Here is a 17,070-nt window from a genome sequence, read left to right on the forward strand (position 1 = left end):
GGCAGACCTTTTTGAAACCACTTGCAGGCAGTTGAGCGTCAGAACACCAACAGACCTTGAGATAGGTTCATTTCTGCTCAGAAACAATTCTGGGGAGAAACTTTATATTTGTGAAAATAAGGAATAACAACAAAATAGAATGATTTTATGGATCTGATTCGAAGCTTTTAAAGATTCTATTTTAAAAAGCTGGACGTGGTTTTTTGCATGCTATTTCAGATAGAATTCAGATTTCATTCTGTTTCAGAAAAAAGTTTGAGTTTTGCGTTAAATCTCCTATCCGGTAACAAATACAGACAGAAGCACTTCCCTGCATTAAAAAAAAAAAAAAAAATTCTGCAAAAGTTCCAAGAAATGTGTGGCAGAACTTCTGCTCTTTTTGGTTTTCTGTCTTGTCACAGTTGTAAAATAATGAGACAAAGGTGCTTGTGTTCCTTTTTTTTTAATAAAAACCTCTAATTATTTAGGGTAGGCAAAAAATTGTAATTTAGTGAAATGAGTACCCATAGCTAGACATTGACATTCTAAATAAAATTTAACCTGATTTTCTAACCTGATGTGTGTGCTCACTAAACATATTAAAGTCAGGAGCAAACAGTTTTAGGGGTTTTTTAAATTATTATTATTTGGATTATGAGTCTTTTTAGATACTTATTTCTTAAACTCTTCATTCTATAGGTAAGATGACAACAATGATGCAGTAGAGTTGGATTTGGGTTTCTGTTTCCTTTGCTTTTGTAAGGGAGAATTCAGGTCAAACTCAGTCAAGGGATAACCCGTCTGTTGAGGCTGAGGTAGGGCTCTTTTGTTGGCCTCTGTAATTTGAATTTCCCTTATACTGTGATAGACAGTAAACTGTTTGTTCATCAAATTCCATTGAAGATACTGGGAGCTCGTGACATGTTATTCCATAAACTATGTTGGCCTAAGCTTAATCTTAACTATTACACTGTGTAACGACTAACTGACTGTAAGTGCTTATCTAAGTTGAAATGCTGAAGCAAGGACTTCTACTAGGCAAAAGACTGAAAAGAGGGAGAAAGGGAAGAAGGACAAAGGGGAGAAAGACAAAGGGAAGAAGAAGAAGAAAAAAAAGGGGGTAGTGTCTATATTCTGTAAGATATAAACAAAGACTTTGTGAGCCACTCTCAGGAAAGTAGGAAATACGAGAAGCTGGTGACGTGAGGAAGACCCGGATGGAGCGACCCCCTAGCTGCAAAGTGCGCAGACGCAGGATACACCTCTCAGAGAGACCCGATAACGGAAGGCGGAGGATATAAAAAAGACGGACCCTCGGGAAGTGAGTGCGCGCCGTTGGTGGAGCAGGGACTCCCCGGCCGCCCAGCGCTGTTTTGCTTATTGCCGCTTGCTAAAATAAATAATTGAAATTTAATTTGTCCTAACTTGCATCATTTTGGCAAGATAGTCTATAACAAAATTGGTGCCGTGACTCGGATAGAGGCAATCTGGTGGGAAGCCCCATACGGGGAGGCGCGCCCCGCTGAGTTCAGCGACCCCGGCTAAGTGCTATCACATCACGCCCTCTACCGACGAACTCCAAAACTCGGCAACAAGCAAAAAAAAATACCGGTAACCCCGTAATCTTTGTGCACGAAGCCCCGGACGAAGACGCAGGGTTGCGTGAGTATAGGCCGGTTACCGTTCGGTTGGGGTTGGGTTTCCCGGAGCGTGGTGTGTGAGACGCCCAGCAGGGCGAAACGAGTGCGGACCCCTCGGTAGTGCAGTTCCCATATCCCGCGAGGGACTGAGTCACGAAAAGGGGGAAGCGAATTGTGTGAGTGTGTGAAGGCGCTCCGGAAGATGGGACAGAAGAAAAGCAAGCCTTCTGATCCCATGGGTGATTTGGGACCCGAGGTGAGGTACCCCCAAATACCACCAGATAACCCTTTAGGCTTGATGTTAAACCATTGGGAAGATTACCCCTCTAGGCGGGGTAAGGACAAAGCAAAAATGATTTATTATTGTATGGAAGTTTGGGGAGGGAAACAAATCAGAGGCGATCATCTCTATTGGCCTGTTTTTGGGTCCTTTGAAGAATGGGTCTGCCAAGCCCTAAACATTTATGTCAACTCAAGGGAACCCTTTAATTTAGAGGAGAGTGAATATACACAGATATGGATAGCATCAGATACCCGAATAAATCTATATCCTCTAAAAGAAAAAGTTAAGAAAAAGAAGGTACGTGATGAGGACGAACCTCCCACCTCTCCTCCTCCTTACATACCTCCACCCCCACCTCCGGCGCCTTCACCTCCTCCGACTGCGCCGGAGGACCCAGAGAATTCAGACTCCCCACCTGAATCCCCAAAAGAACCGAGACGAATAACCCGTAGTCAAACTAGAATGGGGTGAGGTGATAGTGGCTTGTACCCCCTAAGGGAGGTTGCGATGGGAGAACCCCAGCCTGACATGGGATATGTGACTGTCCCTCTTAATTCAGGGGACGTCAGAGAATTTAAAAAAGAGATGGGGAATCTATTGGAGGATCCCTTAGGTGTGGCGGAGCGGGTGGATCAGTTTTTAGGACCAAACATCTATACCTGGGATGAAATACAAACCATAATGGCTATACTATTCACTGTTGAAAAAAGGGATATGATCAGGAGAGCAGGAATGAGAATTTGGGATCAACAGCATCAGCAAGGTCCGGCAGCAGATGTAAAATGACCTCTAAATCGACCTAATTGGAATAATCAAAATGAAATCGATAGAGGTCATATACAAGACCTGAGGACGATTGTAATCCAGGGTATAAGAGAATCAGTCCTTAGAGGACAAAATATAAATAAAACCTTTAGTGAACATCAGAAAAAGGATGAAACTCCTACTGAGTGGTTAGAGAGACTGAGGAAAAATCTTCAGCTTTACTCAGGACTAGACCCTAATACCCCAGTGGGACAAGCATTGTTAAAGACACAATTTGTGGCAAAAACATGGATAGATATTAGAAAGAAGCTAGAAAAAATAGAAGATTGGCAGGATCGGGGGTTGGATGAATTACTGAGAGAAACACAGAAAGTCTATGTCCGAAGGGAGGACGAGACTCAAAAGAAACATACCAGAATGATGGTAACTACGATAAGGGAAGGACAGAGAGTGAACAGTGCTGGGAAAAAACAAGAAGGTCAAAGAACAGGCTATAGATCAAAGGAACCGGAGAGAAAGAGAGAAAAAGGGAGTATTGTCTGCTTTTATTGCGGAAGAAAAGGTCACACAAAGAAGAGCTGCAGAAGGAGAATGATGGATGAGAGAATGTTTAAAAAAGATTAGGGGTGTCAGGGGCTCTATTTGCTGAGGACCCGAGAACGAACTGAGCCCTTGATAAAGTTAAAAGTAGGTCCTCAGCAACAGGAGGTAGAATTTTTAGTAGATTCAGGAACGGAGAGATCTACTGTTCAATCATTGCCCCAAGGATGTAAGATTTCATCAGAAAAAGTACAAGTAGTTGGGACGAAAGGAGAACCATTCGGAATACCGGTAATTAAAGATGTACTCCTTGAAACAGATTCTAAAGTGGGGGTGGGATCCTTATTGTTAGTACCTGAGGCAGATTATAACCTACTGGGGAGAGATCTAATGATTGAATTAGGAATTAGTTTGGAAGTAACAGAACACAAACTTGAAATCAAACTATGCCCCCTACGGGTTGAAGATGAGACTAAAATCAACCCTGAAGTGTGGTACACTCCGGATACGGTGGAAAAATTGAATGTTGAACCTTTTATGGTAACCATCCGGGATCCTGAAGTACCGGTGAGGATTAAGCAATATCCCATACCTCTGGAGGGAAGGCAAGGATTAAAACCAGAAATTCAGAGATTAATAAAGCAGGGATTATTGGAACCCTGCATGTCCCCTTTTAATACTCCCATTTTACCTGTCAAGAAGGCAGATGGTGGATATAAATTAGTCCATGACCTAAGGGAAATTAACAAAAGGACTGTAACTAAATTCCCTGTAGTAGCTAACCCACACACTCTCTTAAGTCAATTAGGCCCGAACGACCGGTGGTACAATGTAATAGACTTGAAGGACGCTTTCTGGGCATGTCCCTTAAAAGAGGAGTGTAGAAACTATTTTACTTTTGAGTGGGAGGACCCAGACACCCACAGGAAAACTCAACTCCGGTGGACAGTCCTACCCCAAGGTTTCACTGAATCCCCAAACCTGTTTGGGCAAGCTTTAAAACAAATTTTGCAGGATTACCAGATAGGAGATACCCTTACCCTAGTCCAGTATGTAGATGATCTTTTAATAGCAGGGGAGGATGAGGAAAGGGTTCGGGAAGAAAGCATCAAGTTGTTAAATTTCCTGAGCTTAAAGGGACTGAAAGTGTCAAAATCCAAATTGCAATTTGTTGAAAAGGAAGTTAAATACCTAGGGCATCGATTAAGTCAAGGAACTAAGAAATTGGATCCAGAAAGGGTGAAAGGGATACTTTCCCTACCAAATCCAAAAACTAAAAAACAAGTCCGACAACTATTAAGGCTATTTGGATATTGTAAGCAGTGGATCGAAGGGTATAGTGGAAAGGTAAAGTTTTTATACACCAAAATAACTAAAAATGGATTATTAAAATGGACTCAGGAAGATGATCAACGGTTAAAAGAACTAAAAACTGAATTAGTAAATACTCCTGTTCTGAGCTTGCCCGACCTAAAAAGACCATTTTTCTTATTTGTCAACACAGAGGAAGAAACTGCATTTGGAGTATTAACCCAGGAATGGACAGGAAAAAAGAAACCAGTAACATATATCTCAAAATTACTGGACCCCGTAAGTCGGGGATGGCCTACGTACCTACAAGTTGTGGTGACAACTGCTTTGTTAGTTGAGGAAACGCATAAAATAACTTTTGGTAGTGAATTAAGGGTACTATCACCCCATAATATTAGAGGTGTGTTACAGCAAAAAGCAGAAAAATGGATAACCGATGCTAAACTAGTAAAATATGAGACAATCCTCATTACGTCCCCCCACCTGACCCTTGAAACAACATCGTTACAAAATCCAGCCCAATTTTTGTATGGAGAACCTAGTCAAGATCTTTTTCATGATTGCCTCCATAACATCGAGGAGCAGACTAAGATAAGACCAGATTTGGAAGAGGAGGAATTAGGGAAAGGAGAAAAATTATTTGTAGATGGATCCTCTCGAGTGGTAGAAAGGAAAAGAAAATCAGGGTATGCCATAATTGATGGAAAAACTTTTAAGGTGATAGAATCAGGACCCTTGAGTCCCAGCTGGTCAGCACAGGCATGTGAATTATATGCAGTATTAAAGGCTTTACAATTACTAAATGGAAAAGTGGGAACTATATACACCGATTCTAGATATGCCTTCGGAATAGTACATACCTTTGGGAAAATATGGGAAGAAAGAGGTTTAATCAATTCTCGGGGGAAGAACCTAGTACATCAGAAGTTAATATCACAAATTTTGCAAGCTATACGAAGACCCAGCAAAATTGCGGTAATACACGTAAAAGGACACCAGAGGGGGCTAAATCCTTTAGTACGGGGGAATAACCTTGCTGATCAAGAGGCAAAAAGAACAGCGCTATCAGCACTGGACTTGGATGATCCGATAGAGGACAGAAAGCGGTGTGTTAATTATGGAGATAATTACCTCCCCTGTTATGGTTGCTGGAAAGAATACGGAATAGACGGTATAGAATGTGTATGTGAAAGACCAGGGTTTAAGTGGTGCTTTTTCCATGGAAAATCCTATGAACTTTTAAGTTTTACTGTTCAAGAACAAGCAAAATTAAATCAAATGGGAATTAAACAGAAAGCTAATGGAAAATGGGAACTCCCGGACGACCGAGAAGTTCTCCCAAAACCCATAGCTACCAAGATAATGCAGCAATTCCATAAAAACACTCATTGGGGAACTCAGGCATTAGTGAATCAATTTACAACTAAATACATGTACATTGGGATATATGATATAGCCAAACGAGTGATAAGAGAATGTCTCATTTGTCAAAAAATAAATAAACATCAAATAAGAAAACGAGTATATGGGGGGCGAGAATTGACTCATAAACCTTTTGCAAGAATACAAATAGACTTTACTGAATTACCAAAGGTGGGGAGGTATAATTACCTATTAGTAATTATAGATCATTTAACTCAATTCGTAGAAACCTTTCCCACAGCCCAAACCACAACTCACACAGTAACAAGGATATTACTTGAAGAAATTATACCTCGGTATGGAGCAATAGAAGCAATAGACTCAGATAGAGGTCCACACTTTGTATCCAGAATAGCCAAAGAGACTTTGGCTGCACTGGGTACACAGTGGCAGTACCACACTCCGTGGCACCCGCAGAGCTCAGGGAAAGTTGAACGTATGAACGGAGAAATAAAAAAACAACTTACCAAACTAATGTTAGAAACTAAAATGTCATGGGTAAAGTGTCTCCCTTTAACCTTATTAAATATCAGAACTCAGCCCCGAACTGATGTAGGCATTTCTCCCTTTGAAATGCTATATGGGATGCCTGATGATTTAGAAATGCCACCGGATCACCCCCAACTTGAAGAATTAAAGATAAAGTCCTACCTGATACAGCTAATGACAAGGAGAAAACAACTACAGGCTCGGAAGATGGTAGTACAAAGACCTCCATTGAATGTGGCCATGCATCAAATCCAACCAGGAGATAAAGTACTAATCAAATCATGGAAAGAATCTTCTTTGACCCCCCGTTGGGAAGGACCCTATGTTGCTCTTATCACTACAGAAACTGCTGTTCGGACTGCTGAGAAAAGGTGGACACACGCAAGCCGAGTAAAGGGACCTATACAGGATCCGGCCTGGAAAGTGACCAGCCCTCCTGGGGATCTACGAGTCACCCTTCGGAAAACCTGAAAGAACTCTCTACACATTGTGAGATAAGAACCTACGAAGGACTCGATGAGTGAGACCCTGATATTTTTGTCCAATTGAAACTTATATTTGTTTTCCTTTTATATGCATAAAGTGTAAAGTGTAATGTATGTAAAGAAGGCTGGGGGATTCATAATGCACATGGAATAAATCTTCGGTCTAGTTGTAATCAGTGTTATTAACGAGAACGGAGATTAACTAATCAGGCCCTAAAACTGGAGATTCTAAAACTTGGTAGAAAATATTTACTAAAGGGATAAATCCTGAAAGAGAGTGCACTCACTCTAATTGACCTACTCAATAGCACTCTCAGATCCTAAGGGTGATCTGTAGAAAACACATCTCCTGGGTCCCCTGTCGTGAACCTGAGGTCAAAGATAAAAACTGGGAGACCTATGTGTCCCGGAATAGAGGCAAACGTACCCCTGAAGAATACGGCTGCTGCCGAGAAGATGGAACACCCTGCTACTCTAAGCAACAGAGTAGGCAGAGGAGGCAGAGACGTATCAAAGTGGGGAAAACTTTACTGCCCTACTCTGAAGAAAAAAGAACCTCTAAGGGAGAAGGGCCAGACGAGAGTGTCAGACACCCCGATACAAAAGAGACTAAGAAAAAAATATGCAAATCTATAGAATCCCGTCAACCTTCTATTGGAACTATTGGATAGTCTGGCTAGGTGTATTAGCTACAATGAATACACTACCAGGATGGACTAGAACGACTAACCAATCCCACCAACCTTTTGAACATACCCTAACTAATCAAATTATATGACCTTGGACAGATGCTTATTATGGACATACAGGAAGTATGGATGCAGATTTGTATGGGACAGAGTTAGCAACTACCATACTAAGCAATAACCTAACACTCCAAACATATAAATGGGAGAATTCATCCCATACCTGGACAGCTAAAAAAGGAGATGAGATACAAATAGGCTGCAGAGTATTCAACGTAAATGTGATAATAAGTCGGCACCCTTTAATTCAAACCGTCCGTCAGCCCCCTTTTACTCAAATCGTTATCAGAGACAAAACGGAATCTAAAATAACTCAAACCCGTTGTGAGTCGGAAACCTGTTGGTATGCATTTACTGCAACCCAACCGGTGTCCATAGTTTGTTTGGGAGGGACCAGGTCAGGAGATCAAGCTATATCTTTCCGATTTCCATTGAATATACAGGAGGAAACTACAACAACCACAACCCACGCTCCCAAAGAGACTACTCAGACTACTCATACTGTTCCAACACAACCAACAGTCGTGCTTAGCCCAAGAATTTTTAAAATTGGACCATATGCAATTAGAAATACAGGTAAACAACAAATGCTGTTTAACCCGGCGTGGTCTCTCAAACAAGTTGAATTGTTAATGCAAAATAATATTTCAAATATTCAACCAGCATGTTCACCTTTCCTAAAGACTTCTTACGAGGGATGGACAACCTGGCTGCAAAAACAAACTCCTCACACAAAAAGAACGCAGAGAAACTTAACCGGTGCTTTGGGAACAGGATTGGGAGTTTTAAATAATATTGATTCGGAGGTGATAATGAACAAATTGGCTACCTCAATTAGTAATTTAACTAATATACAAAGACCTTTGCGATCTTCCTTATTAACTTTAGGAGCTAACCAGTGGCTGTTGTCGAATATATTACCAAAAGGGGAAAAGGTAAATATAAAAGATCATGAATTGATTACAGATGCACTCAGTGTGCTCCAAAATAACCTCTCTTTAGCTCTCAGCTGCATCCAGGCTCAAATATGGATGCAGTCGATAGCTACCTCAATTATAAGAGAAGGTGAAGAAGGTATTCTTCCTACTGAAATTCGGAGAATAATTTGGGACAGTGCTACTAATTTTGAAAAGAAACTCCAATCCTGGTGGAACCTGGTAAACTTTACCTATGACCCCATCACAAACACAGCTACTACCTTTATACTCACTATTTACAATGCCACCATATACCAAATTTATCCTATCATTGCATTAGGGCTGAATCACAACGGAACCATACTCTATCCTTCTGAGCATAGAGTATGGGCCCGAAAGGTAAACGAAAAATGGCAAACTGTCAATCTAGAGTCCTGCATTGTACGGGAACAACAAGGATTCATTTGTGAAGGCAATGCAATTGAGGCACAAGATATTTGTTTAGATACCGAACAAAATATTTGTCACTTTGAGGTCCATCCCAATGAAAATCCTAAAACAGTACTTATATATATTGACAAAGGTTGTATATGTTTGAGGACGGTTTGTGAATTCTTAACCGTAAACAAGATCATAATAGAGACAAAAAATTATTCAAATCTCTGTGTTTACAACTTCACAAAGGTAATCGGATGTGACTTTTCCTATTTAACCCCGGTCACGTCTTACCAACTCCTACAATCCAATTATACATTAATACATAATCTACAACCTACACCCATTGGAATGAATCTCACTTTGGTTAAGCAGTTACTTCAACACAAAGACTTAGTTAGAATTTTAGAGAAAGTTAGAAAAAACGGACAGAAAACTCTAATAACTGTTCATCACAATGTGGAAGAAATACACCGAGTCTTGGAAAGAGCGAAAAAGAATACAGAACATAACTGGTGGGACACCCTTTTTGGATGGTCACCTACTACTACAGGCATCTTGAACAAGTTGTGTCACCCCATTGTGGTTCTCTTGATATTAATCTTAATCAGTTTGACTTTGTCAATAATATTATATGTCATAACTTGGAGAATGATGCAACGGGTAACATATCTGATATCTGTCACCCGTCCAATACTCATTAAAACCAAAAACAATCAATTAGATGATGACTTTAAATTGAAAAAAACTCTCCTGTTAAGTCAACAAGAATTGCAACGATTTGATGAACAAAATGATAAAAAGAAAAAGGGGGGATTGTGATAGACAGTAAACTGTTTGTTCATCAAATTCCATTGAAGATACTGGGAGCTCGTGACATGTTATTCCATAAACTATGTTGGCCTAAGCTTAATCTTAACTATTACACTGTGTAACGACTAACTGACTGTAAGTGCTTATCTAAGTTGAAATGCTGAAGCAAGGACTTCTACTAGGCAAAAGACTGAAAAGAGGGAGAAAGGGAAGAAGGACAAAGGGGAGAAAGACAAAGGGGAGAAGAAAAAAAAAAAAAAAAAAAAAAAAAAGGGGGTAGTGTCTATATTCTGTAAGATATAAACAAAGACTTTGTGAGCCACTCTCAGGAAAGTAGGAAATACGAGAAGCTGGTGACGTGAGGAAGACCCGGATGGAGCGACCCCCTAGCTGCAAAGTGCGCAGACGCAGGATACACCTCTCAGAGAGACCCGATAACGGAAGGCGGAGGATATAAAAAAGACGGACCCTCGGGAAGTGAGTGCGCGCCGTTGGTGGAGCAGGGACTCCCCGGCCGCCCAGCGCTGTTTTGCTTATTGCCGCTTGCTAAAATAAATAATTGAAATTTAATTTGTCCTAACTTGCATCATTTTGGCAAGATAGTCTATAACAATACATTTCTTAGTGGATTGTGCTTAACCACTGTGCTGTTCTATGTTTTTAGGAAAAATTATTTGCAGTTTGTAGTGTTGACATTCTTCTGTTCTCTGGATGCATACCAAATTTCGCAGTCCAGAGGTGGAAATGCTGTGCTGTGATATGCTATTCGATGGTTATGGTTCTGATCTGGGAGAGATGTGTGTCCCTGTTCCTCCCAGCAGATGGAGGAATCAAGCCTCAGTGCTCAGGCTTGAAAACAAATCCCCAAGCTATTGGAAAAGAAGATGATTTTATTTTCTAGTGTTCTTATCAAAAGTTTTGTTTCTCATTTGTTTTGCTTTTATTAAAAGCACATGAAACAAAGGAACAGTGGCTGCTTTTTTCATTTCAGTAAGTAACATTTTAGAAAGAGTGTCCAATAGCAGTTGGGCTTTTTTCTTCTGTTTTTGTGCTGAGAGCCAGCTGCTTCTGTAGCCCTAAGATTTCAATCTCTGCCTAGGTAGTGCAAATGTAAGCCAGCATTTATTTTTAATTGAAACAGAGGATGTGGTGCTGTGGTGGTGCAATTCTTACCGCCTGCCCCCCCCCCCCGCCCCCTTTGTTGGGCTGCTTGGTGCTAGGTGCGATTCCACCCACATCCCCCGAGCTATACACCAATCTGTGGAGATAAGGACTAACAATGTTAACGAGCCTGGCTCCTGCCCCTCCCCATTGCTCGGAAATGGTTAAAATGGCCCATCAACTCCTAAGGGCCTGGCACACCTGTGCCTGGGATGGGGTCAAATGGGAACAATAACAGAGTTGCACATTCATCAAATTCTTGTGTAACTGCTGGAAGGCACCAGAAGGTATTTGACAAAAGTCAATTATCTTGGACCCTATAAATGGCGACCACCAGGGAGACCCTTTGAGCTCTCCTGGATCGCAGCGGGCCTGTGACCAGCATCTCCCCTGAGCTGGGACGCCTCTCAGGTACCAAACCCTTAAGGTGTCGTCTGCTCCAGACGGAAGGCCAGGGCGAAGTCCCCCGCTCGAGTCTCAATTATCGCCCGTTGAGGAATGCCAAGGCATTGTGAGGATTTGCTCTAAACTCGAGAGGGAAATTTTCTTTGAGCTCGCTTCTCTTTACTCTGTGTGTGTGTGTGTGTGTGGGTGGGTACGTACCCTTGTTTCTGTGTGTGTGTGTGCGTTCTGTGTTCATTCCACTGAGTCCAAACACCTTTGTTTCTGTATGTTTGTCCGTTTTGTTATGTGCATGCATGTGTATATAAAGGTACCGTTAAGTAAGTTAGTGTGAATCTTGTCATTTTAGAATCTGAATAAGTTGCTTTTCTTTCTTTTAGTGTTTCTGAATTATTTTATAATAATAAATTGCTGTTAGTTATTAATAAACCTAGATTTGTTACTAAATATTACTGTGTCAATACTTTCATTCGCGACAGGTGCATTAAGTTTTGGAGACACCAAAGCTCTGAGAGTGTTTGGATTACAGGTCTCCCAGCTCCCTTTCCCTTTGGTCAGTGGTGTGGCAGGCAAATATTGCTCGTCTTCCTTGCCACCCCAGTGCAGAAGGGGCTGGTGGGGTTTCTTCTGCCAAAGCAGCCTCTGCTGCACAGATGGAATATATGGTATTGCCAGCACCCAAAACAGCCCTGGCAGCCCTTGAGAACCCTAAAATTGTGAATCCTTGAAAGTATGCCTGTTAACACTGTTTGCCAGTTTCCTAAGGGAAAAAAGTATTTGGATGCCGTTAGGAACATGGCAAGACTGTGTCCGTTATTAGACCCTAATGTTATTAGCCAAGCGCAAAGAGCAGGTAGTGTTTGTTTATTCCAGCAGCCTGTAAGGTTGGGCCATTGATTACAGAATAGGAGACAACTTTAGAAAAAGGGAAAAAAATGAAGCTGTGTTGTTATCAGTGTAGCTTAGCTCACACCAGGATTTTCTGGCACTGTACTGTGTGGATTTGAGCGTGTGTTCTCTGACCAGGCTCAGCACTTCTCAGGAGCCTTCCTGAGCTGCTCAGAGAGAGCCCGGCTGTGGAGAGGTGCCCTGTCCTCCTGGGCCGCCGTCCCTACCAGCAGCGTGGGCATGGTGATTCAGTGTTTCAGAATGCTTTGGAGGTTAGTGCTGTGTGAAAAGCTTTGCACAAGTATTCCAGACAAATAGCAAATACTTAACCCTTGTAAATTTAGCATTCAGAACGGTTCAAAACCTTCCCTGTTTTGGATAGGGAAGTGCTGCTATAAAGGTTAAAACAATTGTGTTTTGTCATCCAATAAAGTACTGCTCTCTCACCCATAACCTTTCAAAACTCTTGTTTTACCTGCTCTCTTTTATTTCCAAAGGTTTGCCTGGAGGCCTTCCAAATGGAAAGCTTGCCAAGCGTCTCTCCTCCTTGACCAGGAGGACCCCCGCTATGAGAAGCACGTAGATCTGTGTGGAGGTGGCGTACAAACCCGGGAGGTCTGCTGCGTCCAAATCACCGTGGAGCCTGGGATGCACCGACTGCAGGAAGGTACGTGCCAAGGGTCGTTCTGAAATGTCTGGCCCAAGTAGATCTGAGTAAGAGAAATGGGGGGAAGAAAAAACGTAAAGAACATGCAATCATTCGTAGGCTTCGGCTAGGTGATGCCCTCGTTGTATCCATGCTTACAAGGGAGGTGTTACTCGGCATCGGAGGGAGCAGGAGGGCGTGGTCCTCAGGGTCCTCAGCCAGGAGCCACAGCCTTCTGGGGTGGATGGCTGCCAGTGCTGTAGGTTACTTGTGTGGGTGGGTTTCAAAGGATGAAGGAGCTAAATTTTGCTTGGAGTTGAGTTTCCTTGCTCTCTCATGTATCAGGTCGCCCAGCCCTTTGGTAGCTGAATACATTTATCTGTGGTTTTAGTCCTGGTTTAGTCCTGAACAAAGATGTCCCGCTCCATTCCGGGTATGGCTTTAGCCTCTGCTTCAGCGTGATACACAATCTTTCTTGTGATTTGAAGGGGAAAGCAAAAATAATGTTGTCACAACTTCTGAGCAGACAGACAGTTTTTGGACTCTGGAAGTGAGTTTATTTCTTTTAGAAGAATAATGAGTGGATACAGATGCATGATGAATAATTCATCTTATGCTGTTTTATTTACTCTATGTGGTGCTCTTGCAGAACATGTTTTTGAGCAGAGATGTAAGATAATAAGAATGCAATGCCGTATCTCTAGATTTATTTACTTACAAAGGCAAAGCAAACATTTTCTGGACACCCAGTGTGTCCTAGCATCCCACACAGACTCTGAGATGACAGAAAACCAGACCCATTTTAATCTCTACTCAGTCCACGCATAGTTGCTGCTTCACCTCTCCCATACATCTGGTGCTGCCTTGCTCTCCCAGCACAAACCCTGCTCTGTTGTTCTGCACAAGTGTGTGATGCCCATGACTTTCAAAGTAAGAAAAGGGCTGTTGATGGGAGGTCTGTGTTATTTCTTGACTGTCTTCATCCTTCTGACCTCTTCTGTGGTCCATGCAGCCACTGTACGGCAAGTTGGTGAGCAGCAAGCTTTAAGTGACTTCATTCACACTTCTTTATTCTTTTTCGGTATTGTGAATTACTCAAGAAGATTAGAGGAGTGCATCTGAAACCCTTACACCAACAGAATTCGTTACAGAATTGGTGCTGTATATCCAGTGTGTGATCACATGCAGGTTGTTCCCTTGTTCAAAGTTGAGTTCGAAGTTCAACTTAAAAATTCCAAGACCTCCCCTCAACAAAAAGCAAACACTGGCATACCTCCTCCCAGGGCCGCCTTCCGTACCAGCAGCGTGGGCATGTGAGAGCTTCTTACATGTGTCAGATCATTTTGGAGACGATCCTTTCAGTTAAAAGTCTCAACTATAGCCACCTGCCTCATCCTCTAACATAAGGAAATGCATTCGCCTTTCATTCTGAACGCATTGATACAGTTGAGAAAGGAAACCAGGGATAGTTCCTGCGCGGTGCCCAGCCTGATTTAATGATGCGCTGCTCCTGGACGGTCTTGCTCCTTTTTCCCGCTGAGACGTGTTTCCGCTCATCTCCTCGTGGCGGATGTGGTGGCTGTGTGACCGTGAGGCACGTAGCACAGATGCACCCAGCTGTTAGAAAATTTACTTTTTTTTTGGTGGGTTACTTTTTTGTCCAGAGCAGAAAGGTGGTGTGGCTCAGCCTGGGGCCACACAATTACCGTATCTTGTTGGGGAGAGTGTGTCTGGAGATGGAGGAGAAGAGCAGCTCTACCCCGCTGGCAGCAGCCTGCAGTTACGCAGCCACAGGGGACGGGGAGCTGCACAGCAGGAGTGGCACGCAGGGCAGCTTTTCCTCCGCCTCTTCTTGCTCCAGGACTGTGCAAGTGTAAAAGAGGCATGAGTAGGCTTCCTTTGGTTTAGTGGGGTTTTTTTGTACGTGGTTTATTCCCCTTCATTACATGAGAGAGTAAGAGGGCGCTCGTGGGAGACGTCGGCCTGTCAGCCCTGCACAGCCTCTGAATCAACAGCCAGGCTTTGATGAGAAACAGGCCTTGGGAGAAAGATCAGAAACTGCTGAGTTGTGCCAAGGTGGCAGGGAAAAACCACGGACAGCTGCAACACTGAGCTGTGGGAAAGCGCTGAACTGTGAGAAGTTACCGCCGCATGAACGAGAAGGTGATTGGTCTGCACAGCGCATGTTAGAGCGGTCTGATGCTGATAGGAGAAAAGCTGCCTAATTGCTGATTTGCTAATTATGAAGTAAGAGCTTTGGTGAGAGCATAAGTATGTACTATTGGAAAAATAAACGGCTTTGCTGGATATAACTCTCACAGAGTTGTGCAGGTGCAATATCCTCCCGCAACAGGCGCTCTGCCGCGTGAGTGAGCGAGGCTTCGTGTCGCTGTTACCTGCTGAGTGATCCCTCCGCTTTATACCACAGGCAGCGTAAGGTACATTGTGAAACAGTTCCTGGGGCTTTACAGTGTCGATCCAAGCATGTAACATAGCAAAAAAGCATTAATCACGTAAGTATCCTGCTATGTCACAGTTATTAGATTGACTCCCGAGAGGAAGATCTAACCTGATAGCTTAATATGTGGAAAGTTTGTTTAAAACCAGGCTTATGTAGTCTCTCCCGTCCTTCAGACCCTCCTTCCTCTCCCTGCGGGCTGGGATGCAGCTACAGCAGCGCAAATACACGTCTGGTTTGCAGCCCCAGGCTGGCAAGTGTCTCACACGTCTCGGCTTTATCTGTACTAGATTGTCCTAAATGCATCTGTGACGTACAAGACTGTGTCGGAATTCCATGGAGAAGCATGGTTTTACATTTGTCTTTGTGTTGCTGGTGTCACAGTTAATTTGACTTGGAGGCTCTGAACGAGTAGGTACAAGTTAATTAGATTCACTTTCTGCTGGGCCGTTGCATGTAACTCTCCCTCAAAAAGCATCTGTTCGAGCAGAAAGGGGGAAACCGCCACCTGGACGTCTTGTTCGCCGTAAGGTCGATGAAGTTCTCTCTTTAGCCTTTTGTAGTAGCAGCAGTGGAGGGATTTTCAGGGAAGGAAACGCCTGTTCAGTCTTTGCATCCTGCAAAAGCTTTTGCAGACAGCAAGGATGATTGCTGGGCAGAGATGTGCTCTGCGGCCAGAGTGTCAGCATAGGTTGAATCCATGAGGAGAGGTGTTATAGGTATTGTCTCGCTCAGATTTGGGGTTAGCAATATTCATTTTAAAGAAGACCCCAAAGCAGATTTTTAAAGGCTTCATTTTGTTTGGTATTTCAGTAAAGATCAGGCAAGACTTTAAATCTCCTTTGCAGCGGCACAACCCCGGAAATGAATTTGGGTTTTTGTACTGGTATCTGAATGTAAAATTTTGATGACTCTTTAAATTGTGAGATCAGTTACCCTGCATGCTGTGTTCTTAGATAAACTCTTCTTGTGGATTTGTCGTAAATTTGAAGCAGAAGGTGGAAAAGGCAGTGTGTATTTATGCCCTGCTCAGCCTCTTCTCACGGTACTTAAGGTCCAGGCTTCTGCAGTCACTTCTTTGAACCCAAATTGTGTGAGAGAATTTATGGTGTGTGGGTGAGTGGAGTCAGAGGTGGGGGTTTGTGGATGGCTGTGTTGGAAATGAGAAGTAGGAATTCTGCTGGGGTGTCTGAAGAGCTGTTGGGAGGCCTGTGCTGAGAGGGGTCTGGATGGCAGGACTGCTGCATCTGATCTGCCTCCACAAGGAGCTGAGGCTTCACTCACCTGCAGGGGTTTGTCTCCGCAACAAGCGTCTCCAGTGTGTGTGTGAGAGAGAACGTGGGGTGTTCTTGTGTCGGTGATACTGAAGGCAGAGAGAGAGGAGTACAACCTGGATAGCATTATAGAAATGATTTCTTCGGAGCTCTACATCTCTAAGCAGGTTTTGTTCATGTCAGAAAATAAATAAAAGCAGAGCCTTGCCCCTCTGGCCCAGAGAAGCTGCTCCTCCCTTACGAGGTGACCAAAAGGGAGGGTGGAACTTCATTGGTAACTTGTGGAAATTACCTGCAGCTTCCTTACTAGATATAATTTACCTTGGGGAGATAATTTGGGAATTGCTGTGGTTCACTCAGGTCAGTACGTTTTCCATGACATACTTCTGAAGATTGAGAAGGTCTGATTAACAAAA

The 17,070-nt window shown here is 43.0% G+C and overlaps 1 protein-coding gene across 1 annotated transcript in view; it reads left to right on the plus strand.

Moving 5' to 3' along the window:
• LOC141935962 (E3 ubiquitin-protein ligase HUWE1-like) overlaps positions 1-17,070 on the plus strand; it is a 65,613-nt gene that overhangs the window by 30,871 nt on the left and 17,672 nt on the right. Inside the window, exon 2 of the mRNA XM_074852650.1 lies at positions 12,774-12,943. The gene's annotated coding sequence lies outside the window, so the exon portion shown is untranslated. The remainder of the gene's footprint in view (positions 1-12,773; positions 12,944-17,070) is intronic.

The sequence above is a fragment of the Strix uralensis genome, chromosome 30 (genome assembly GCF_047716275.1).
Source record: "Strix uralensis isolate ZFMK-TIS-50842 chromosome 30, bStrUra1, whole genome shotgun sequence".
NCBI classification, from domain to species: Eukaryota; Metazoa; Chordata; class Aves; order Strigiformes; family Strigidae; genus Strix; species Strix uralensis.